At 54.3% G+C, this 23,678-nt stretch overlaps 1 long non-coding RNA gene across 1 annotated transcript; it reads left to right on the forward strand.

Annotated features, from left to right (window-relative positions):
* The first annotated feature begins 18,634 nt into the window (after positions 1-18,634).
* On the forward strand, positions 18,635-19,072 carry LOC103638103 (uncharacterized). The gene is made up of 3 exons (XR_558566.1): positions 18,635-18,701; positions 18,824-18,895; positions 19,042-19,072. It is a non-coding gene; the product is annotated as an uncharacterized lncRNA (long non-coding RNA).
* The last annotated feature ends 4,606 nt before the right edge of the window (positions 19,073-23,678 follow it).

Raw genomic sequence — 23,678 nt, forward strand, 5'->3', positions numbered from 1 at the left:
GATAAGGTGTCGGGCGATCCCTGCATTAAATGCGCCTGCGATACGGTCGGTTGGTGAGGCGATTTGGCCAAGGTTGCTTCACAACGAAGCCTGCCCGAGCTGGGCTTCGGGCGAGTCGAGTGTGCGCCCACCGCCTGAAGAGGCCCTCGAGCGAGGCGTGAATTCGTCCGGGACTATTGTTCCCGCCCGAGGCCGGGCTCGAGCGAGGCAAGATTGCGTCCCTTGGTAGACGAGGCCCTGACCTGAACCGCGCCCATCAGTCTTTGCGGTTTGTGCTGAGGGTGGTTACCAGCCGTGTTTTAGGAGTGTTGGGGGTACCCCTAATTACGGTACCCGATAGTAGCCCCTGAGCCTCGAAGGGAGTGTTCGTACTCGCTTGGAGGCTTTGCCGCATTTTTTGTGAGGGGACCGACCTTTCTCGGTTATATTTTGTTCTGGTGGGTGCGCACGAGCGCACCTGCCGGGTGTAGCCCCCGAGGCCTCGGAGGAGTGGTTTGACTCCTCTGAGGTCTTAATGCTTTTCATGATGCCTCGGCCGGCCTGGTTGTTCGCTCGTGCGGCCCGGCCGTAGCCCGGGTGCATGGTCAGGTTCCGAGTTTTTAGGCTGGTTTGTTGACGCTGTCAACAGTTTGGCCGTAGCCGGGTTGCGAGAGCAGCCCCCGAGCCTCTGCACGGAGCGAGAGGACAATCAAGGACTGTCTCGACTTTTATTATACGCCCCTTCGTCGCATTTCCGCAAGGAGGAAGGGGGGAAAGCGCCATGTTGCCCTCGGAGGGCACTGAACATGGTGTTTCCATTGAGTTGCTAACGGGTGATCCGAGTGGACGCCCATGCCCATTCGATAAGGGTCGGCTAGTGGCCCAGAGCCGTGCTCCAAAAGTACCTGCAGGTGATTTGCCAGACCCGGACCCATTCGATAGGGTCTGAGGGCTCGATGCCTCCCTCTAATGGGATTCCGTTACAAAATCGCTCTTGCTGGTCTCGGAAATGTCCTAGGGTACCTCGGGAGCATAGCCCGAGCCTCGGCCATGTAACGGACATACCCAGAGTCATCCCTTGCTCTGCGTGCTCTGGGCGGCTGTCGAACCCTTCTGAGGGGCGAGCCTTCGAACCCCTGATCAGTAATGGGCGCGGAGCCCGAGTGCTCTGGGGCGGCTGTTGAACCCTTCTGAGGGGCCAGCCTTCGAACCCCTGATCAGTAATGGGCTTGGAGCCCGAGTGCTCTGGGGCGGCTGTCGAACCCTTCCGAGGGGCCAGCCTTCGAACCCCTGATCAGTAGGAGGGCTCGAGGCCCGCTTCCTTCACTGAGAAGGATCCCTTTCGAAATATCCCCTTTCCCGGTCCCTGTAGCAAGAGAGAGAAAGGGGAAGAGGAAAAGGATATGAATTTAAATAGTGTGGTGCACCTTTTTTGACGCGGTCATCATGGCGGAGGTAAAACGATGCCCGCTTCTCCTGCCAAAGGTGTCGCTTGCCCTGCCGAGGAGTTAATGCAACGGGACGGGCGGTCCGCGGGGCGGCCGTTGCGCGTGCTTGAGTCATTCGAGGAACGGGCATTTCGCCTTCGAGTTTGAATTTCGCAGCGAGTTCAGGCGAAGTTTTGAATAGATCTCGCCCGGGCCTTTATATATCCAGAAGAGGGGCCGGCGGTGGTTCTTTACCCTCATCCCTTCCGCTTCCACCACCTTCGTTCGGCGATGGCCGACAAGATGACCGTCGTTCCGCCGTGCGACCCGTGGCCTTCCTCCACCATCGTCGTGGGGGATCTGGAGGCCCTTGTTGCCGATGGTTTGCTCCGTCCCCTCTCCGGTGGGCCGCAGCCGGAGTGGATGGCCCCGAGCAAGGCCGATCGGACTCCGCCGCCGAGGTACGTGGTCAGCTTTATCCCCTTCCATGAGCGGGGGTTTGGAGTGCCAGCGAGCCGTTTCATGCGGGCGCTCCTGCACTACTACGGGGTGGAGCTGCACAACTTCAACCCCAACTCCATCACGCAAGCGGCCATCTTCGCGGCGGTTTGCGAGGGTTTCTTGGGGATTGACCCTCACTGGGATATGTGGACCCATCTCTTTTCCGTGGAGCTCTTTGCCTCGACGACGGAGGCGAAGAAGGTCCGTATGGCGGTGCGGGCCGGGGGCTGCACCCTCCAGCTGAGGCCAGGGCGCATGCAGCAGTACATCCCCGCCACCCTCGTGTCTTCAAACAAGGGGTGGCAGCGCCGGTGGTTTTATCTCCGGAACGACGACGAGAGGCTTCCGTCGTTTTCTCAACGAGTGGTGACCGCCGCCGGCACTAACTGGCGCTGGGGGCCACGCGCGAGAAACAGGAGATGCTCCAGCCTCTTCTGGATGCCTTGCAGAAGTTACGAGATGGAGGCCTTACCGCTGCGGGGGTCGTCGCCGCTATCCATCGCCGGAGGGTGCTTCCCTTGGCGGAGCGGCGGTTGCCGCTTTCGGAGATGAAGTCGGGGGTCGATTTGGAGGGCTCGCAGATGTCTTCGGCCTCCCTCTCCGCCGATGACCTCCGCAGGCGGGTAGCGGGTACGGTAGGGAGGCTGGATGCCGGCACCCTTACCCAGCTCGTGATGTGTCCTGACCATGGGTATGTTTCCCTGGTAAGTGTCTGATCCTTCTTCTGTTTTGCACCGAGTTGCCTTCGGTTCTTACTGTGGGGGTTTTTGTTCGTCTCCAGGGGTTGTGGTTTTACAAGCCCTCCCTGCCACCAGTCCCGGAGGACACGGTGGGCTGAGCCACGCGGAGGGTCGCCACGGAGAAGAAAAAGGAGAAGAAGGATGCGGAAAAGGCCCGGGCCCGCGAGCGGATGCGGGCTCGGGAGGCCTTGGAGAGGCGTCGTCGGAGACAGGAGAGGGACGGGCTCCCGAGGGAGCCGTCGCCGGAGACACCTAACGACGACGACTATGATGATGATGACGAGGACGACGACTTGGCGGCCCGTCTTGGCCTCAGCCTAGATCTGAGGCTGGGCCAGGGGTCGCCGAGCCAGCCTCCAAGTGGGCTGGCACCATCAGTACCTGGGGCTGGGACATCAAGGTCCCGGTCCGAGGGGGTACTTGACCCCTTGGCCGAGGTAGTTGAGCTGACTCCGGGGAGTCTTGCCGATCTGCCTGTCCCCCAAGAGCAGGCGCCCGTGCCGGCTGCACAGGAAGTTGGTCCTCCGGCCGTCGAGGTGATGCCTAGGCGGGTCGCCCCTTCGGCGCCTCGGGCGCCCGAGGCGGAGGCGGCGCCGGAGTCGGCAGCGGGGCTACCCTCGGCAGCGCCTGCGGGGGCCGAGGCCCGAGGGGCCTCCCCGCAGGCACGATTGGCCCTGGTCCGGAGCGGGTAAGTATCCGAGGATACCTCTGTTTTGGTTTTTTCTCTGTTTGTCTTGATTTTGCTCTTTCTTTCAGCAAGCGGAGGCAGGGCTTGGCCGGTCTGGCCCCCAGGAAGGCCCTCAAGACGGAACCGGCTTCTGCAGCTGGTGCCGCGGTGCGCCATGCCAGTTGGCTGGCCTCCACGCAAGGCGCCCTTGAGCGGGGGGCCCGCGCGGCGCGACTTGCCATGGGGCAAGCTTCCCAAGCTGATCCCTCTGTCGGGGCGGCCATCGTGCTAGGGGAGACCGCTGACGCGGCCGTGGCTCCAAGCCCGCCTGACCTGTTGCCAGCGCAGGCGTCGACTCCCGCCGGGGCCGTCGCTGATTCGCCCGCGGAGCCGCCCATCGCTTCCGACGTCGGGATGGTTGAGGTGCCACCGCTCATGGTCGTCCCCGACCTCCCCGTTCTCGGCCACGAGGAGAGGGCTACCGCCACCGCCGAGGTTGGTGATCGGAGGCCCACCACCTTAGCCGAGGGGAGGCCCAGTACGTCGACGGCGATGGTGTTCGATGCGTCGACTGCAGGGGGACCCGACGCCTTAGTGGAGGGGCGCGCAGAACCGCAGCCCATCTTGGGGAGCAGCGGCCTTGTCCCCGCGCAGCGCAACCCCAATGAGTGGCGTGGGCAGCTGCTCCGGTTCTGGAGCTGCGGCGCCTTGGAGCTCCTCCTTTTCCTCAACGATGAGCAGGAGGAGCAGTCTCGGAATGAGCTCCGTGAGCATGTCGAGGCGGCGATGAGGTCGCTTCGGTCAACCATGGAGGTCCTTTCCAGGGACGTTCCCAGGGTCTTCCAGGTAAAGATGTGGGCGTACACCTTGCGTGACCAGAGCATTCTTTGTAATACCCTGCTTTCCTTCTTCAGGAACTTGCGGATATGAGCACCGCCAAGTCGTTGTTCATCCGCCGTGAGAGCGGCGTCTGGGTTCGCTGTGGTCCTAGAAGGCCGCGCTTGCCAAGGCTAATGAACGCCTCGCCCAACGGAGCACCGAGGTGGCGGACCTTCGGCTGCTCCGTGATGAGCTGAAGTCGGAGGCAGCGGCGGTGCGGGCAGAGGCGGCATCGGCACAGACGGAGCTGCAGCAGCGGCAACTAGAGCTTGGCCAGGTCATCGGTGAGCGGGACCAATCTCAGAGCCAAGCTGCCGAGGCCGTGGGCCGGGCTGAGGCCCTTAGGGGTCAGCTGGCTGAGGCTACGGAACGGCTGGCCGAGGCGTCTGCTCGGACCGGGACCCTTACGAAGGACCTGCCCGTGGCCGTCGGATCTGCCCAGTCCGCCCAAGCCGTGGCTTCGCAACAGCGTGCCCGGGCCGAAGGTATGTTTCGACCGCTTTGTGACTTCGATTCAGCTTCATCCTTCAACTCGTGTCTGAAGAATTTTGTTCGGCTTTCTGTAGAGTTTGAGACGGCTCTTAACGAGTCCGTTAAGGCGCTTGCCCAAGCAGCCAAGCAGAAGGAGGCCGACCGCGTGGCTATGTCCGAGGCCATCTCAGACTTTTGCCGGGCCTTTGGCCTCGACGACATCCCCTCGGGTAGCTCCCCCCAGAGTCACCTGCAGGCCTTGGGCGGCCATGTGCGCAGCAGACTCCGCGGGGCGCTGCACCACGGTGTTAGGCGGGCCTTCGCCGTGCTCGCTTCCCACTACGACGTGGATCTGGAGCGGGTCAGCGAGGGGTACTGCCTACTCGACGAAGATGAGGCTGCCTTAGCCGAGGTCCAGAGGCTTGACGCGACCGTGGTGGGCCCAAGCGCGGTGTTGGTGTCCTCCTTTGAGGTGGAGATCCTTCCGCTCGCGTTGCCGTCTGGGGCCGGGCCAGACCTTGCCGAGGGTGGAGACGACGCCGAGGGTGGCCCTACCAATGTCTGATCCTGCTGGAACAGTTTGCTTGGAGTATGCGTATGTTTTTCGCGGCCGCTGAGGCCTAAATATCTTATTGTCGTGTTATAAAGCTGTGTTTCCTTTCCTCCCGTTTCGAGTATCCGGACTTGTTCGTCGGTAGCAGAATCGCTTATCCGAGCGAGAGTTACTTTTCGCAGAAGGTGACGAGTGAGGTATCCGTATCCCGAAGGCGTAGGAGTCCCTCGGCTCGGTCGGCCTTGCCGCTTACGTGCACTCTCACTTGTTTGCAGGATTCCGTTATCGATATAGTCGGAAAGCACGAAAGTTGTTTTGGTAGAAAACCTTTCTTGGTAGAAAACTTTTCTGAGGAAAATTTTGACGCAGAGGGGGTTCCCCCCTTCTAGCCCCCGAGGGAGGGTCGGGCTTTGCCGAGGCAAGGCAGATCCTTCCTTGAAGGTTAGACTTTATTTGCGTATGTAGAGAAAAACGAGGTACATGAACGACTTGAAACAATTTAAGGGTAGAAGCGATGTAGCTGTTGGATGTTCCAAGCGTTGCTGTAGACCTCGCCTTGATCGTTGGCCAGCTTGTATGTCCCGGGCTTCAAAATCTTAGCGATGATGAACGACCCTTCACAGGGAGGAGTAAGCTTGTGGCGTCCTTGGGGAACCGTATTCTAAGTCCGTGGGTAGGACGGCCTCGGCCCCATAGACTAGAAAGAACGGCGAGAAACCCGTGGCTCGGCTTGGCGTCGTCCTCAGACTCCAGACCACCGAGGGTAGCTCTTTCATCCACCGCTTGCCAAACTTGTTGAGGTCGTTGTAGATCCTCAGTTTAAGTCCCTGCAAAATCATACCGTTGGCACGCTCCACCTGCCCATTCGTCATGGGGTGAGCTACGGCGGCCCAGTCCACACGGATGTGGTGGTCCTCGCAGAAGTCCAGGAACTTCTTCCAAGTGAACTGTGTGCCATTGTCGGTGATGATGGAGTTCGGGACCCCAAAGCGATGGATGATGTTTGTGAAGAACGCCACCGCCTGCTCGGACCTGATGCTGGTTAGGGGTCGAACCTCGATCCACTTGGAGAATTTGTCGATGGCGACCAGCAGGTGCGAGAAGCCCCCGGGTGCCTTCTGCAAGGGACCGACGAGGTCCAGACCCCACACGGCAAACGGCCAAGTGATGTGTATTGTCCGCAGGGCCTGAGCGGGCAGGTGCATCTGTCTTGCGTATAATTGACACCCTTGGCAGGAGCGTACAATCCTAGTGGCGTCAGCCACCGCGGTCGGCCAGTAGAAACCTTGTCGGAGGGCGTTCCCCACGAGGGCTCGAGGTGCTGCATGGTGACCGCAAGCCCCCGAGTGTATTTCTTGCAACACCTCCTGTCCTTCGGCGACAGATATGCATCGTTGGAGAATGCCTGAGGGGCTGCGGTGGTAGAGCTCCTTTTCATCACCCAGTAAGACGAATGACTTGGCGCGCCGCGCCAGTCACCGAGCTTCAGCCTTGTCAGGGGGTAGCTCTCCTCGGAGGAGATATTCCAGGTATGGGGCCTGCCAGTTCGGGTTAGGCGTGACCCCATTCCGCTCTCCCTCGACGCGCAGGGCCTCACCCTCGGCGGCCAAGGATACCTCGGGCTGGGCCGAGGCCTCCTCGGGCTCGGGCGTGTCGTCGATCTTGACGGAGGGTTGATGTATGTCTCTAGAGAAGACGTCCGGGCGAACCATTGTCCGTCCCAAGGCTATTTTAGCCAGCTCATCCACAGTCTCGTTGTACCGTCGAGCGATATGGTTGAGTTCCAGCCCATAGAACTTGTCTTCCAGGCGCCGAACTTCGTCGCAGTAGGCCTCCATCTTCCGGTCGCGGCAGTGGGAGTTCTTCATGACTTGGTCAATGACAAGCTGCGAGTCGCCACGAGCGTCGAGGCACCGAACCCCTAGCTTGATGGCGATGCGCAACCCATTAACCAGAGCCTCGTACTTGGCCACGTTGTTTGACGCTGGAAAATGGAGGTGCAACACGTAGCGGAGATGTTTCCCGAGGGGTGAGATGAAGAGCAGGCCAGCACCTGCTCCTGTTTTCATCAGTGGCCCATCGAAGTACATGGTCCAAAGTTCGGGCTAGATGGGAGCTGTCGGCAATTGGGTGTCGACCCATTTCGCCAGGAAATCCGCCAAGACTTGGGATTTTATGGCCTTCCGAGGGACGAATGAGAGTGTTTCGCCCATGAGATCCACTGCCCACTTTGCTATCCTACCTGAGGCCTCTCAGCACTGGATGATCTCCCCCAGGGGGAAGGATGACACCATAGTCACCGGATGAGACTCGAAGTAGTGTCGCAACTTTCGCCGCGTCAGAATTACTGCGTACAGTAGCTTCTGGATTTGCGGGTAGCGGATCTTGGTCTCAGATAGTACCTCACTGATGAAGTAGACCGGCCTCTGGATGAGCAGTGCATGCTCTTCTTCTCGTCTCTCGACTACGATCACGGCGTTGACCACCTGAGTGGTTGCGGCTATGTAGATCAAGAGGGCTTCTCCCGCAGCGGGGGGCACCAAGATGGGCGCATTGGTAAGGAGTGCCTTAAGGTTTCCGAGGGCTTCTTCGGCCTCGGGGGTCCAAGTGAAGCACTCGGCCTTCCTTAAGAGGCGGTACAAGGGCAGCCCTCTCTCGCCAAGGCGCGAGATGAAGCGGCTCAGAGCCGCAAGGCATCCCATGACCCTCTGTACTCCTTTCAAATCTTTGATCGGTCCCATGTTGGTGATGGCCGCGATTTTCTCCGGGTTGGCCTCGATGCCCCGCTCGGAGACAATGAACCCTAGGAGCATGCCTCGGGGGACTCCGAAGACACACTTCTTGGGATTGAGTTTCACGCCTTTCGCTCTAAGACACTTGAATGTCGTTTCAAGGTCAGAGAGGAGGTCAGAGGCCTTCCTTGTCTTGACCACGATGTCATCGACGTAAGCCTCGACCGTTCGGCCGATGTGCTCTCCGAACACGTGGTTCATGCACCTTTGGTATGTCGCACCTGCATTCCTCAAGCCAAATGGCATAGTAATATAACAATACATGCCAAAAGGTGTGATGAAAGAAGTCGCGAGCTGGTCGGACTCTTTTATCTTGATTTGGTGATAAACTGAATAGGCGTCGAGGAATGACAGGGTTTCACACCCAGTAGTGGAGTCCACAATTTGATCGATGCGAGACAGAGGGTAGGGAACCTTCAGACATGCTTTATTCAACCCGGTGTAGTCGACGCACAACCTCCATTTCCCACCTTTCTTTTTCACAAGCACAGGGTTAGCTAACCATTCAGGATGGAATACCTCTTTGATGAACCCTGCAGCCATCAGCTTGTGGACCTCCTCGCCTATGGCCCTGCGCTTCTCTTCGTCAAAGCGGCATAGGTGCTGCTTCACGGGTCGGGCTCTAGCTTGGATATCCAGCGAGTGCTCGGCGACATCCCTCGGTATGCCCGGCATGTCCGAGGGACTCCACGCAAAATTTTTGGCATTTGCGCGGAGAAAGTCGACGAGCACGACTTCCTATTTGGGGTCGAGCTCGGAGCCGATTTGGACCTTCTTGTCGGCGTCGTTGCTGGGGTCGAGAGGGACGGACTTAACCGCCTCGACCGGTTCGAAGTTGCCGGCGTGGCGCTTCGCATCAGGCACCTCCTTGGAGAGGCACTCTAGGTCGGCGAAGAGGGCCTCGGACTCGGCGAGGGCCTCAGCGTACTCCACGCATTCCATGTCGCATTCGTACGCGTGGCGGTACGTGGATCCGACGGTGATGACCCCATTGGGGCCTGGCATCTTGAGCTTGAGGTACGTGTAGTTGGGGATGGCCATGAACTTGGCGTAGCACGGTCTCCCCAGCACCGCGTGGTAGGTTCCTCGGAACCCGACCACCTTGAACATGAGGGTTTCCTTTCGGAAGTTGGAGAGAGTTCTGAAGCAGACGGGCAAGTCGAGTTGTCCAAGGGGCAGAACGCGCTTTCCGGGGACGATCCCGTGAAAAGGCGCCGCACCGGCCCGGATTGTGGACAGATCGATCCCCAAGAGCCCAAGGGTCGCGGCGTAGATGATGTTGAGGCTGCTGCCTCTGTCCATGAGGACCTTGGTGAGCCTGGCTTTGCCGTTGACGGGGTCGACAACGAGCGGGTACCTTCCTGGGCTCGGCACGCAGTCGGGGTGGTCGCCTTGGTTGAAGGTGATGGGCTTGTCAGACCAGTCTAGGTAGACTGGCGCCGCCACCTTTACCGAGCAGACCTCCTGGAGCTCCTGCTTGCGGTGCCGAGCCGAGGCGTTCGCCACTTGCCCACCATAGATCATGAAGCAGTTGTGGACCTCGGGGAACTCCTCTGCCTTGTCGCCCTCCTTCTTGTTGTTGTCTTGGCCTTTGCCATCTCCCGCCGGGGACCCGGCTTTATGGAAGTAGCGCCGAAGCATGACGCATTCCTCAAGGTTGTGCTTGATGGGACCCTGGTGATAGGGGCACGACTCCTTGAGCATCTTGTCGAACAGGTTGGCCCCTCCGGGAGGCTTCCAAGGGTTCCTGTGCTCGGCAGCAGCGACAAGATCTGCATCGGCGGCGTCGCGCTTCGCTTGCGACTTCTTCTTCGCCTTCTTCTTCGTGCCACGCTGGGCGTACGCCTCAAGGACATCTTCCTGCTGCCGTCCCTGAGGCTGTTTGTCCTTCCGGAAGATGGATTCGACCGCCTCCTAACCAGAGGCGAACTTGGTGGCGATGTCCATCAATTCGCTCGCCTTGGTGGGAGTCTTGCGCCCCAGTTTGCTCACTAGGTCGCGGCAAGTGGTGCCGGCGAGGAATGCCCCGATGACATCCGAGTCGGTGATGTTGGGCAGCTCGGTGCGCTGCTTCGAAAATCGTCGGATGTACTCTCACAGGGACTCCCCTGGCTGCTGGCGGCAACTTCGGAGATCCCAGGAGTTCCCAGGGCGTACGTACGTACCTTGGAAGTTTCCAGCGAAGGCCTTGACCAGGTCATCCCAGTTGGAGATCTGCGCAGGAGGCAGATGTTCCAGCCAGGCCCGTGCGGCGTCGGAGAGGAACAGGGGGAGGTTGTGGATGATGAGGTTGTCGTCGTCCGTTCCTCCCAGCTGGCATGCCAGCCGGTAGTCCACAAGCCACAACTCCGGCCTTGTTTCCCCCGAGTACTTGGTGATGGTAGTCGGGGCCCGGAACTGAGCTAGGAACGGCGCCCGTCGTATGGCCCGGCTGAAGACTCGCGGACATGGCGGTTCGGGCGAGGGGATCCGGTCCTCCTCACTGTCGTAGCATCCCCCCATGCCTGGGGTGGTAGCCTCGGCGCACCTTCTCTTCGAGGCGGGCTCGACGGTCGCGTGCGCCCGGTGTGGACCGAGGCCTCCCGCATGAGTCGGGAAGTCGTTGTGCGATGCTCCAGGGGGCACTCTTGCCTTCGGGAGGCAGAGCTTTCGGCCCATCGGACCGCGACATCCTCTAGGAGGTTCTTGAGTTCTCCCTGGATACGCCGCCCCTCGGGGGTGGATGGCTCCGGCATTGCTTGGTGTAGCATTGCTGCTGCAACTAGATTCTGGCCGACCCCGCTTGAGGCCGGGGGCAGCCTTGCCCTGGCATCATCAACGATACGTCGTTGGACGTCCCGGGCCCGATGACGCGCTTCTCTGGCGAATGCTCGGCCTGCCCACTCCTGCTCGATGTTTTGCCGGAGCTGCACAAGTTGCCCTGCTTCCTCGTCGAGCTTGGCCTGCATCTCGCGGATTTGCTTGAACTGTGTGTCCTGACCCCCCGCAGGGACTGGGACCACAGCTAGCTCCCGCGGGATGTCAACGCGAGAAGCAGGCCCAGGGGGATCGTCATCCTCCGGCATACTGAGGTGGTTGCCGTCGTCGCGATCCCCCAGATCGACGTGGAAACATTCACGACTTGGGCCACAACCCTTGTCGTCAAGGCTGTGGCCATCATCAGAGCAACCGAGAGAGGCAGTAATCACATGCGGTCATGAAGTCTCGCATGACACTGGGATCACAGAGCCCGGAGAAATCCCAACCAGAGTTGGGGTCGTCTTCTTCCTCGGAACCCGGGGGGGCGTAGGTTGAGACGACCGTCAGTCGGTCCCAAGATGACCACATATGGCGCACCGAAAGGTTAGGATATGCCTTTATGAAAGCGCTCACCAAAGCGAGGTCACCTGGTGGATCGAAGCTGAATCTAAAAGGCACAAGGTGGAAAATGGACGGTACCTCTTGATCGATGGACGGTGGTGAAGTCGCGTCGGGGGTGGATTGCACCGTTATCTCTGGTATGAGGCTAACGCCCAGCAAGTCCTTCGCGAGAGTGTTGGCGTCATCAGTCCGCTTGGGGTTGGCACGTCATGGGGAAACGACATCCGTCGTTGTCTCAGGTGCGAGGACAACACCCGACATGTCCCCCGCTGGGGCGCCGGCATCGTCGACTCGCTCCGGATCGACAGCCGATGAGGTGCCGCTTCTTGCCTGGCCACGGTTGCCCCGTCTCCTCCTTTTGCAGCGAGGAGGGTGGCGGGACAAACCCGGATGCTGCTCTTCCGCCACGGGGGGAAGACATCGTCGAGTTCGCCACCGCCGGGCGAGCTGACGACCGTCGTTGTTGCTGTCGCGCTGCGGGGGGAGGAGTACCATGTCGTAGCTGCCGTCGAGGGACATGAACTCGAGACTCCCGAAGCGGAGCACCGTCCCGGGCTGAAGAGGTTGCTGAAGACTACCCATCTGGAACTCAATGAGAAGGTGTTCGTTAACACGCAGCAGGCCCCTACCTGGCGCGCCAACTGTCGGTGTTTCGGACCCGGGGGTCCCTCAACCGAGTCGACCAGTGAATTTGTCGCTGCGTGCCCCTGCCCAGATGGGTTGGCGCAAGATGGAACACAAGGGGGAATTCGGCTTGTATTATCTCGCACCAGGGGTGTGCTCGTAGTAGGGGTTACAAGCATCGCGAGAGAGAGAGAGCCTGTTCGTTAGCTCGTTCCACCGCTCGTTCCAGATGTACAATGGGGGGTGTAGCTATGCGCTAACGTGTCTGGAAGAGGAGTGCCTAAGCCCTGTGTACATGCCAACGTGGCTGTCAGAGAAGTGCTTGAGCCCTGTGTACGCGATAACGTGGCCGTCGGAGAAGTGCTTGAGCCCTGTAGAAGCACAGCTGTCGATGCTGCTGGGATCCTGCTAACGTCTCCTTGCTTCCGTAGGGGGCTGAGAACCACCGGCGTCATGGACGCACACGGGGAACCATCATTACCTGTTACCGGGGCGAGCCAGATGGGACGTTGGTCTTGTTCCCTTGTAGCCTGAGCTAGCTAGGGTAGGATAATGATGTATCCCCTGTGGCGCGGTCGGTCCAAGTCTGGGGTTGGGCGAGGCGGAGACTTCTCCTGAGGCCGAGGCCAGGGTCGGGCGAGGACGCGATTCCTCCCGAGGTCGAGGCCAAGGCCGAGCCCTGGGGTCGAGCGAGGCGGAGACCTCCCGAGGCCGAGGCTGAGGCCAAGCCCTGGGGTCGGGTGAGGCGGAGACCTCCTTCTGAGGCCGAGGCCTAAGGTCGGGCGAGGCGGAGCTTCCTGTTGCGCCTGAGGCTGAACTCGACTGTTGTTAGTCTCACCCTGGTGGGTGGCACAACAGTTGGAGCGGGGCGAGCGGCGCTGTTTTCCTGTCAGGTCGGTCAGTGAAAGGGCAAAGTGACTGCGGTCACTTCGACCTTGCCGACTGAGGCACGCGTGTCAGGATAAGGTGTCAGGCGATCCCTGCATTAAATGCGCCTGCGATACGGTCGGTTGGTGAGGCGATTTGGCCAAGGTTGCTTCACAACGAAGCCTGCCCAAGCTGGGCTTCGGGCGAGTCGAGTGTGCGCCCACCGCCTGAGGAGGCCCTCGGGCGAGGCGTGAATTCGTCCGGGACTATTGTTCCCGCTCGAGGCCGGGCTCGGGTGAGGCGAGATTGTGTCTCATGGTAGACGAGGCCCTGACCTGAACCGCACCCATCAGTCTTTGCAGTTTGTGCTGAGGGTGGTTACCAGCCGTGTTTTAGGAGTGTTGGGGGTACCCCTAATTACGGTACCTGACAGTGCGGGAGCGCTGACAAAACTTTGAGGGTCACGAAGATGCTCGAGTCTCTCTAGAGAGGGCGCGTGAGCGCCGGCTAAACATCGAGGGTCACAACCTCGATGAAGACATTGCTGCGGTAGCACCGCAAACCCCAATAGGCACCAGGTACCAGGCGGGTGTCCCTTTGGCTGGCGTGGGCTGCGCCGCACTCGAGGATCATCTCCGTGCGGCGACCTGGCCATCCAAGTTCCGACCGCACCTGCCAGAAAAGTACGATGGAATGTCCAACCCGTCGGAATTCTTGCAGGTGTACGTCACCGCCATTACGGCAGTAGGTGGAGACACCGCCGTAATGGCAACATATTTTCATGTTGCCTTCTCTGGGCCTGCCCGGACTTGGCTCATGAACCTTACCCCAGGATCAATCTACTCCTGGGAAGAGCTCTATGCGTGGTTCGTAGCAAACTTCACCAGTGCTTATCAGCGGCATGGCATGGAGGATCACCTCCATGCAGTGAGGCAGGAACCCGGGGAAACTGTCTGGACCTTCATCTCCCGCTTCACCAGGGTACGAGGAACTATACCCCATATCTCTGACGCTTCCATCATCACCGCTTTCTGCCAGGGGGTGTGTGATGAAAAGATGTTGGAGAAGTTGGCCACACATGACGTGGAAACTATCACCACGCTCTTCGCTCTGGCCGACAAGTGCGCCAGGGCTGCCGAGGGTCGTGCATGGCACTCGGCACCACAGACCGGGGTTGCCCAAATGGGTGGCTCGGGTGTCGTCACTCAGGACGGCAAAAAGAAGAAGAAGAACCATGGCTCCGAGAGGCCGCCATCTGCTGCTCCGGTCGTCGTAGCTGCGACTGGGGGCCAAAACGAGCGCAACAAGCACCCACGGCCGCAGAGGGGTAACAGCGGCTCATGCCCTATACACCCAACAGTCGCCATAGCGCCGCGGAGTGTCGCAAGATCATCGAACTCATGAAGCGTGTCAGCGAACGACGCGAGCAGACCTCCAAGGATGCTCCCCTCCTCGCCGTCGGCCTAGCAAGGAAAGGGTCGACAGCAGTGAGGTAGATGTGGGAGAACTGGACCTCGGGTATCTGTCACCTGAGGGGGTCCTAAAGGATGTTCTCACCGGAGACTCTGACTCCGGCAATGGCAACTAGTCGGGCCACTGGGAAACCCCGTCCTTCCTGGTCTACGGGGCTGAAGCCTGCCTTCCCGCGGAAACCTTTATGGGCTCCTCACGGGTCCAGTATTCTAACGAGTCTATGCAGGAATAGCCGTGGCGTAAGGACGTGGACTTCACCAACGAACATAGATGGCAAGCGGTGACCTGAAATGCATGGTACAACCAAGCGCTCGGGCGCCACCGCCAGCAGATCGTGCATGATAAGGGACCCCGGGGTCCGGGACCTAGTCCTACGGCGAGTACTAAACCGAGAAGGGCTCCACAAACTCTCCCCCAGTTGGGAAGGACCCTTCAAGGTGACGGAAGTATGCTGACCCGGGAGTGCCCGCCTCACCACAACTGAAGAGGTGCCTCTTCCCAATTCCTGGAATATAGAGTATTCATGTAAGTCCTACCGACAGAAGCAAGTCTGAGGGGTTATGATTTCTTCTGTTAACTAGGTTGTGCATACGTGTACACCACCCTGGTGAGGTCCGCCCTCATAAGCCCGACCTGTCGGTCTGCACTCATGCATGTCAAGTTATAAGGAAAGAATTTACCCCCTTAGATGTGCCCCTATGATGGTTTTATTCTACTACAGATTACAGATATTATTATTTTTTATCTAACCCACCCATACGGTCTCCCACCCTTGCTGGTATGATGACATCCAAATTGAATAGCCAGGCTTGCAGTTTAGGACCCCTCTGCGAAAGTAGGAGGGTCCGACAGCCTAGGGGGCGGCTCTGGAGAACGAGAGCTCGTTCCATGGAGAGGTCCGGAGCTGTGTAGCCACTTAGCTCGGTTCCGTACCCTAGGCCTACACACTCCACCACTCTGTGACGGGTACCCTAGTATTTGGAGCTATAGTCCTATGGGTCCGGTAACCTAGGGTCCGGTTCTAGAGAATGGATGCTTGTCTCCTGGTGTGGTCCGAAGCCGTGTAGCCGCTTAGCCTGGTCCCGTACCGTAAGCCTGCACACTCCATTACTCTGCGACGGGTGTTCTAGTATCTAGAACCGCGGTCTAAGGGGTCCGGACACACAACTTGGCTTCCTAGACTAAATCCTGCAGGTCCCATGCCTGTATCAAAGGATGGGTTGTATCAGGCGATGGGTCCTATGGGTGTGCTACTAACACTCCCTAACCGAAGCTGTGTTTAGGTCTAGGTCCCAGTCGAGGCTGCCTCCTGGGAGCCATTGCCAACTCTTTTAGGTATGCTGGTATCCAGCCTCGACACGTCGAGCCTACATCCCAGGGGGGCCAGGGACCAGGGAAGAGTCGGCAATGCCACACACAACAGGGACAAATAGTATGCAGATAAGTGCTAATACATCTTGTAGAGGTAGGCGATGATGGCTGCCTGAAGGATGAAGCAGGGCGTGAAGTGCTGAGGTTGGAGGCCGAGCTCCTCCAGCAGCAGCACGAAGAAAGACGAGATCGGCAGCGCCAACCCACTAGGGAGGTTGGAGACGAAGAGCACGACCTCCCCAGCGGCAAGATCGCCGTGAGGAGAGGCGCCGACACGGATCCTTCCGGCGAACGTCGGCACACCCCATCCGAGCAGGTTGCGCACCAAGTTGAGTGCCACCTCGGGCTGGAGGCGCTCGGGAGAGTCTAGCAAGGCCATGGTGGCTACGACGGCAGAAGAACGCGGAGAACTCGAGGGCGAAAGGGCGCTGCGAGTGATGATAATGGCTACCGCACTCGGGGGAATCCCTTTTTAAAGAAAGATTCCCCCACTGACGCCCCAAAGCGCTATGGAAGATCTCGCCCGACGCGCGCCAAGGTGACCCAGCCCCTGGCACGGGGGCCCGGGCCCACGAGTCATACTCCTTGGGTGTCGGTCTCCGTGTGCGAAGAAGGTGAACCACCATGCGAGGAGCGAACCGCCGCGCCTCTTCATCCCCGCCGAAAGCAGCGGACCAACCTCTGGCACGGGGGCCCGGGCCCACGAGTCATACTTCTTGGGCGTCGGTCTCCGAATGCGAAAAAGGCAAACCACCACGTGAGGAGCAAGCCACCGCCTGCGGTAGTGTGCCTCTACACCTCCACTAAAACCAACAGCCCAGTCTCTGACACGGGGGCCCGGGCCCACGAGTCATCCTCCTTGGGCGCCGGCCCCTGGGTGCAGAGAAGTCGAACCGCCGCTTGCGCCAGTACTGTGCCCCCTTAGGGCCATCGCAAAGAACAAAAAAGGTGAACTTTCAAAACCAATGCAGCGGTATTGAGGCACCCCGCACGTGGCCCAGCAAAACCATCAAGTGTGGAGACCACGGGTCAGTCAGCCGCGGGGACAAGCGTGACAGTTGGCGTGACCGGAGGCGGACTGGCAGTAATTGTGTCAGCAAGTGCACAGAAGCGCGTGTCAATCGCCAATCAAGCTTTGGCCCCACCTGCAGGTTCATTTCCTCCCCTGAGGCGGACCCGGGGGCCACTGTCGGTACCCTGAATCAGGGGTACCCCTTTCTACAGTGTGAAGGCGCGGAGTCCATGCGACTACCTCTAGTCACGTGGCAAACAACGCCTGACCCCGCCACGTGGGCAGCACCGGGGCCGCCATGTGGCCGGAGGAGACGATATACTCCATGGTGTCAACAGTGGGTCCGAACCCCCACGAGAAAGTGTCGGACCCCTAGATACACAGCCCGGACCTCTGGGCAGGGTCCATGTCACTCACAACAAGGTCCCGGGATTCTAGGAGAAGGAGTACCCGGACCTTAATCAAGGCCAGGCGGGGGTCCGGAGCCGACACGTGTCCGGACCATATTGCGTGCGCCTCTGCTCCCCGCTCAGGCGGAGGCCCGATGCTGCCACGTGGCCACACTATACCACAACCTAGCAATAATGACTTACTTACAGTCAGTATAAACTGTTATAGCAATAACGACTTACCACAACCTATCAGTCGCTATAGAGTTATACCGACTAACACTTTCTGACGCTGTAAGTGGCATCGGCATAAATGTATAGCGACAGACATATTTATACCAACAGACGGTTAGACGTTAAAAAGATATACCGACTAACATATTTATCCCGACGGACAGTCTGTTAGAACTTATACCGACACACTGTCTGATGCGATATATGTATTTTTACCGACTAACAATCAAACGCTATTAGAACTTATACCGACACACTGTCTGATGCGATATATGTATTTTTATCGACTACAATCAAACGCTACGGCTATATGAGCCTAAAAAATATATTACTAGCAATTTCCAATTATCATCAACATCAGATAACAATTGTACTGCATTCATACATAGCAATTGTACTACATTCATACATAGCTCATGTTAACATAGCTCATATTTTCATTCATGACAATAACAATTGTACTGCATTCATACATAAAGTTCACAAGTTTGCTTTTGTTGTAATAAAGATCAAAATAAGCAGCAACAACACTAAGTTTGGCTTGTGAAAGCTCAGAGATACTAGCTAGTACAACCACATGTTGGTTTCACAATTTTAAGTTCACTTGCAAATTTCTCTTTTGGAGAAAATACAAAACAAAATATGTAGTTGCATCCATCCAAAAGAACTTTTGATCTTTCTTGTTGTAGCATCCATAGGCACCACCGTGATCTGCTTGCTATTGTCATCATGGAGTAAACAAGTGACTTATTACCTCTAGGACCTCCCTCCTGACAAAATTAAAACCCAAATCATTAGTAGACTACTTAGAAATCCATTCCAAAATAAACTATAGAATAGATACCACCAATGCTCCATGATTAAGCTAAATATACAATAGTTGAACGCAACAGAACTGCATGATCACAACACCTTGCTGCTGCTTATTGAGCTGCATGAATTTTAGAGAGCAACTACTCAAGTGTCCTTTCATTTAGTTAATATCTACGTTGATGTATGTTGTCCAGCTAGTAGGAAAAAGAGATGTATTTAGCTGGTGCTAAATCCATAGGATATATTGATATATATATATATATAAACATGGATGCTTATCAAGACAAAACCAAAAGATGATAATTTGTTATCTGGACTGGCTCCAAAAAAGCATTATTCTAATCAATTGAGGCTGGTTCAATTCCCTCAGCTATTGGGAAACTAGAGCATCTTTTGAGGCTGTAAGTCGTATAACCTATCATTTCAATGCAAATGTTTGAATTATGTCATGATATGATATCACTCTAATTCCTGCAGAAACTTAAGCAAAAATAATGTGGCTAGACACATTCCTGCTGAATTTGGGAACTTAAGGAGCATCATGGAGATGTAAACACCTTCTGACCTGACAGTGCTAAAATCTATACTATGTTTTTTATAATGGAAGAATGTCTCTACTGCTTTGATCCCTTCTTATGCAAGTAATGTTGACACATTTTATTTCATTTCAGTGATTTGTCTTACAACCACCTCAGTGGCCTGATTCCTCAAGAGGTTGGGATGCTACAAAATTTGATACTGTTGTAAGTACATGTTTCCTCTTATATCATTTGAAAACTGATAAATTGATAAGGTACAGTAAAAAGGCTTCAAGCAACAGACTGCATATTAATGGTGTATTTTGTGCCCAATTATTGCAGGCTGATCTTTATCTTTTTTGTCCTTTCAGAAAATTAGAAAGCAATAATATTATTGGAGATGTCTCTTCACTTATTTCTGCTTCAGTCTCAATATCTTGTAAGTTAACAACTGAAAAAAATATTTAAACCATCTGTGTCTGGCTTTCACTTATGGTGCCTTTATTCATGAGCATAAGCATTATTCTAATCAATTAAAGTACCTAGTAAAGTAAGGATGCCAATATTTTATACTCCCTCCGTTAATGAATATATAACTAGTAGCAGCCACATACCTACTAAAATCAAGAATATCTACTGAAATCAGCCACATAACCAGAAGCAGTCATAACCAAGAATATCTACTGAAATCAGTGGTAGATACCACAAAATAGAATTGTGGTACAATGTCAATCATATATATACCTGTAGCACTCTGGGATGATTTTGATGTCTTGCTCACCTTTAGCTATATAATCATAGAAACCATTAGTTAGAAAATATGCAATCACCATATATGAAAAAACAACAAAGAGATAGCTTATTACTCTCTTGTACGGCCATGCGATCAACATCCGATCAGCATCACCCATCTCCTCCAAATAACCATATGGGCGAGGTAGAAGGGCATCCCTTTTCAGCACAACATTCACAACAACCTCACAATATTGCTTTCCTAGAGCAACTCCTCCTAGCACTGAGCTTGGATTAGTTGAAATAATTTTTCCCTTAGCCACAGGATGATCTCTCAATATGGCATATAAGATCACATCCTTTCCAATCTGAAGCAAATAATGAAATTATAAGAATATAATAAATGTACAGAACCACTAGCAAATGAGAATTAGAAACTTTGAAGGATGGATGAAAAAATTACAAGTTCAGTGTGAAGAGGCAGACTTGCTGGGATAGCTCTAGTGTTGCCTTGACAGGGCTGCACTGCTAGGGACGCATTAGTAGGGTTGCCTTGAGATAGCTGCACTATTGTGGTTATATTGGTCGTCTTGCTAGAGGGCTGCATTGTTGGGGTACCATTGATAGGGTTGCCTTTAGATGGATGTACTGCAGGGGTAACACTAACATGATTGCTGCCAAGCAAGTTTTCACCCTCATCAGAGATTTCATCCTCCACATAAGCTTCATCTTCATGAAACTGAGCAATATTATGTGTTTGATCAATATGTTGTCCAGACCTCATGTCCTAAAATAAATATGAGGGTAATAAGTAATAAATATTCCATAGATTTCAAAATGACTCTAAGATGTTTAGCTACTTTACCGGATGGTGTCGTGTATTAGAACCATCATGCGAGATGATTTCCACATCTCCCATTTCATGAGCCATCCTTTGGTCCTGCATTTTCTCCTCCATTTCTGCTATGCGTTGTTCTAGAGCAGCTTTCTCATGTTCAGCCTTTTTGCGGGCTACGACTTCCATTTGGAGTCTTGTGGGTGTGTAACTTCTCAAGCCTGGGGTACCAATATCTTGGGGAGTTGGTCCTAGACCCAAAACTCGGACATGTCCTCTTGGTTCTTCTCTCCACAAACAGCAGCAAAAGCATCACCTTCTTGAATTGTTCTTTCCTTCAACTCTGGATGGGCCTCAACATATTCATTAAGTTTGTTCTACCCAAATTGAGTTGCAAAAGAGAAAGGTTCAGTACCTACCACTATGGGAAACAGTAGCAAATGTGATGCAAAAAAGACCTTACAATAAATGTCAAGTTCACAAAAACTTACAATAACTGGTTCAGCAAGTCTTGTTGGAACTCCATTCTTTCTGGTATGTGTTTTGATATAGAGTTCATCTCTTCGAGGAGGGCGGCCTAGTTCCTTAGACTGTAAATTGTTTTAATATTAACAATTGAAAATGAAAAATCATAATGTAAATTCAACAGTCAAATTGCTTCAATACCATTTCATGGCCAGAGCGAGCAAAGCTCTTGCTACCAGATGTATGAAGTACCCCAACCTTTGAACGACTAAATTTGGCTTTTTTGTCTTTCCTTCACATTCAGGAGACACCCAATATTCAGAAAGAAACTTCCAATCCTCATCACTAACCCTTCCACTATGTTTGTTCTTCATGTCCTCTTCTGTTAAATTCTCATTAAAATACTGTGCCTTTAGGGTTGACTTAAAATCCTTCCATTTCCTTCCAGCAGTGGTTAAAAACCAGTTAAAGGCAGCATCATCTACATCGAAGATTTTCTGATTTTCCAACCAAAAAAAGATAATCACAACTTGGTCTAATGGTCAGAAACAAATTCAACCTAAGAAACGATAATAATGTACTTGGGAAAATACCTTTAGGTCGGTCCAGACTTCATACTTCTTCTCACCATCCACTAGTCTCCAGTCAACACTGCTAACTGACAACTTCTTTCTCACATGACACCTAATAGCACTAGAAAACTTCCTTGAATTGTTTCCAATAGGTTGACCAAATTCATTCAGTTCTATCTTAATTTTTGCCATCTCAGATCCCCTTGCAAATATGTCCTCCAATTTTGTAATACCCTTTCCTTTTCTCTTATTTTGTGGACTATGGGATTCTATTAATTTAAACACATTAGTTGTACTATAGCAAGGTGAAAAAGTATATGCAACAACAGAATAATTACCATCATTGTCACACAGAAAATCTCCAATTGAATCACAACCAATATTTGCATCAATCTGCTCATTTGCATTCTCAGATAAATTTCTTTGTGTCCTTGGACGCAAATTATGACCTTCAGTTGTAGCACCACTGTGTTGTGAGTTCTCTACAAGAATGAAACATGGTGTAAGTACTTTTTCTTGAGAAATGGAAGAAAGATAAGTTGTGAAAAACACGTGACATATTTGCCCTACAATGTCTCCATGGATTACCAAGGGAAAAACAAGTTGGTTTTTAGCCTAACTGATCCAAAATTATGCACAGCACAAGGTGCTCCAATTAGAATTCATATTGAACCTTTATAATTGGGACTAGGCAAGCATATTAAAATTAGTAGCCCAGGTATGCCACGCCTTTATAATCCCCTACACCACATGGCATGGCACTTACACTGCACAATCTGTGGCCGGGGCGGCACCAGCCAGGAAGCCACGACCTCTCGTGGGCGGGGCGGCACCAGCCAGGATGTCGCAGCCTTAGCGAGGCCGGATCCTGCTCGGGCGGGCAACCACAGAAGCAGCCACAAATTTCATGCCGTCCAAGTCAAAACATTCCAGCACAACTTCCAGGTCACATGGACAACATCAAAAGGAAGTGCAGGCAATGACAACAGAAGGGAAATCCCTTCTGTGTTCAGAACAGAACAAAATGTGACAAGAGCGTTTGGAGCTGGTTTCCTGAAACATGTCAGTTCCTATTTGATGAATTGCATCAGTTCTGCTTTTGCACATGATGAACTTGCTTTAGATGACCATGATCATGCCTGCCACTGGCTTAATTCTGTTGTGTCCTAAGAAAGAAGACCCGAAATTGGAAGGTTAAATTCCTAGGGCTAGACAAAGAGTCCAATCTCATTCATCATATCAGCAGGTGCAAAACATGACACCCTTGCTGCCTGTGGTTCGTTGGTCAACAAGTAGTTACTCAGATCTTGATCAATCGAGGTCAAAAAAAGGAAAGTAGGAACCGGTCCAAAGTTTGACAGAAAAAAATACTAGTGAATAGATTACTCAGCCACCATGTGTATAGCTCGTCTGAACAAGTGAAGGCGAAGCTTCTTTCGCTTCAGGCAAGTGCAGAGAATGTGCTTGACTGCTTGTGCATCTAGCGACGCTTAACTAGTAGCATCATCATCTGCCGCATATAATTTTGTTGTGTGTGTTTCCTTCCTGCGCTCACAACCTTCGCCACACCTATACATTAAAACAGTCGAAATGGAATGACGCGCTGCTGGAGATGTTCAGAATAGACTACGTCGGGTCATCCCCGTACGTCACGTGCAGCCCTTCGCTTAACTAGTAAAAAATCTATACGGCAAATCGAGGTAGTAAAAACAGAAGGGAAAAAAACTAATGGCCCAACAACATAGAACCATACAAGTGCAGAACTCTACAAGAATCACAGCAAGGAGGGAACAAAGGGGAAGAAAATCAGGCGGTGAGAAAGAAAAGGGGAACAAAATGAATAATACAGCAGGAATAGTTTCCTCCCATAACACAGATCGCTGCTTGATGCTTCAACCCCCCACACCAGTCACCACTGTGGCCCCCGACCGAGACAAAAGCAACAACCAGTTAAAGAAAAAGGTGAGAACACATTCCAGTCCTTCCAGCTGTAGCAGGCTGTAGGTATACACTTGAATCACAACGCGTCAGAGCGGCCCGCGACGGCCAGCGAGCCAGGGCAAAAATAATAAGAATAGCACACGGAGGGGTCCCAGCAAACAGCCCGAACACAAAGACTCTGTTTGACAGGAGGTAGGTGAATGGGGTGGCATGGTGAGCAGGGTAGAGGTCGACAGGAGCACAGAGAAACTCAGTTTGTGCTTCAACCAACCATGGCAAGGCATACAAGCTAACAGGGGAAAAGCCAAGTTCACCCTTGCTGCATATGTGACAGCAAGGCAAACAGCCAGCAGGGTAGATAGGTTTTACACCTCCTCAAACTCATCCATGGGGTGATAAACTCATGTCATGCACTTCCCCCCTTTCAACACAATCTCTCCATATCTGCTGCACGCCAGAACTA

This window comes from Zea mays, chromosome 9 (genome assembly GCF_902167145.1).
Source record: "Zea mays cultivar B73 chromosome 9, Zm-B73-REFERENCE-NAM-5.0, whole genome shotgun sequence".
NCBI lineage: Eukaryota > Viridiplantae > Streptophyta > Magnoliopsida > Poales > Poaceae > Zea > Zea mays.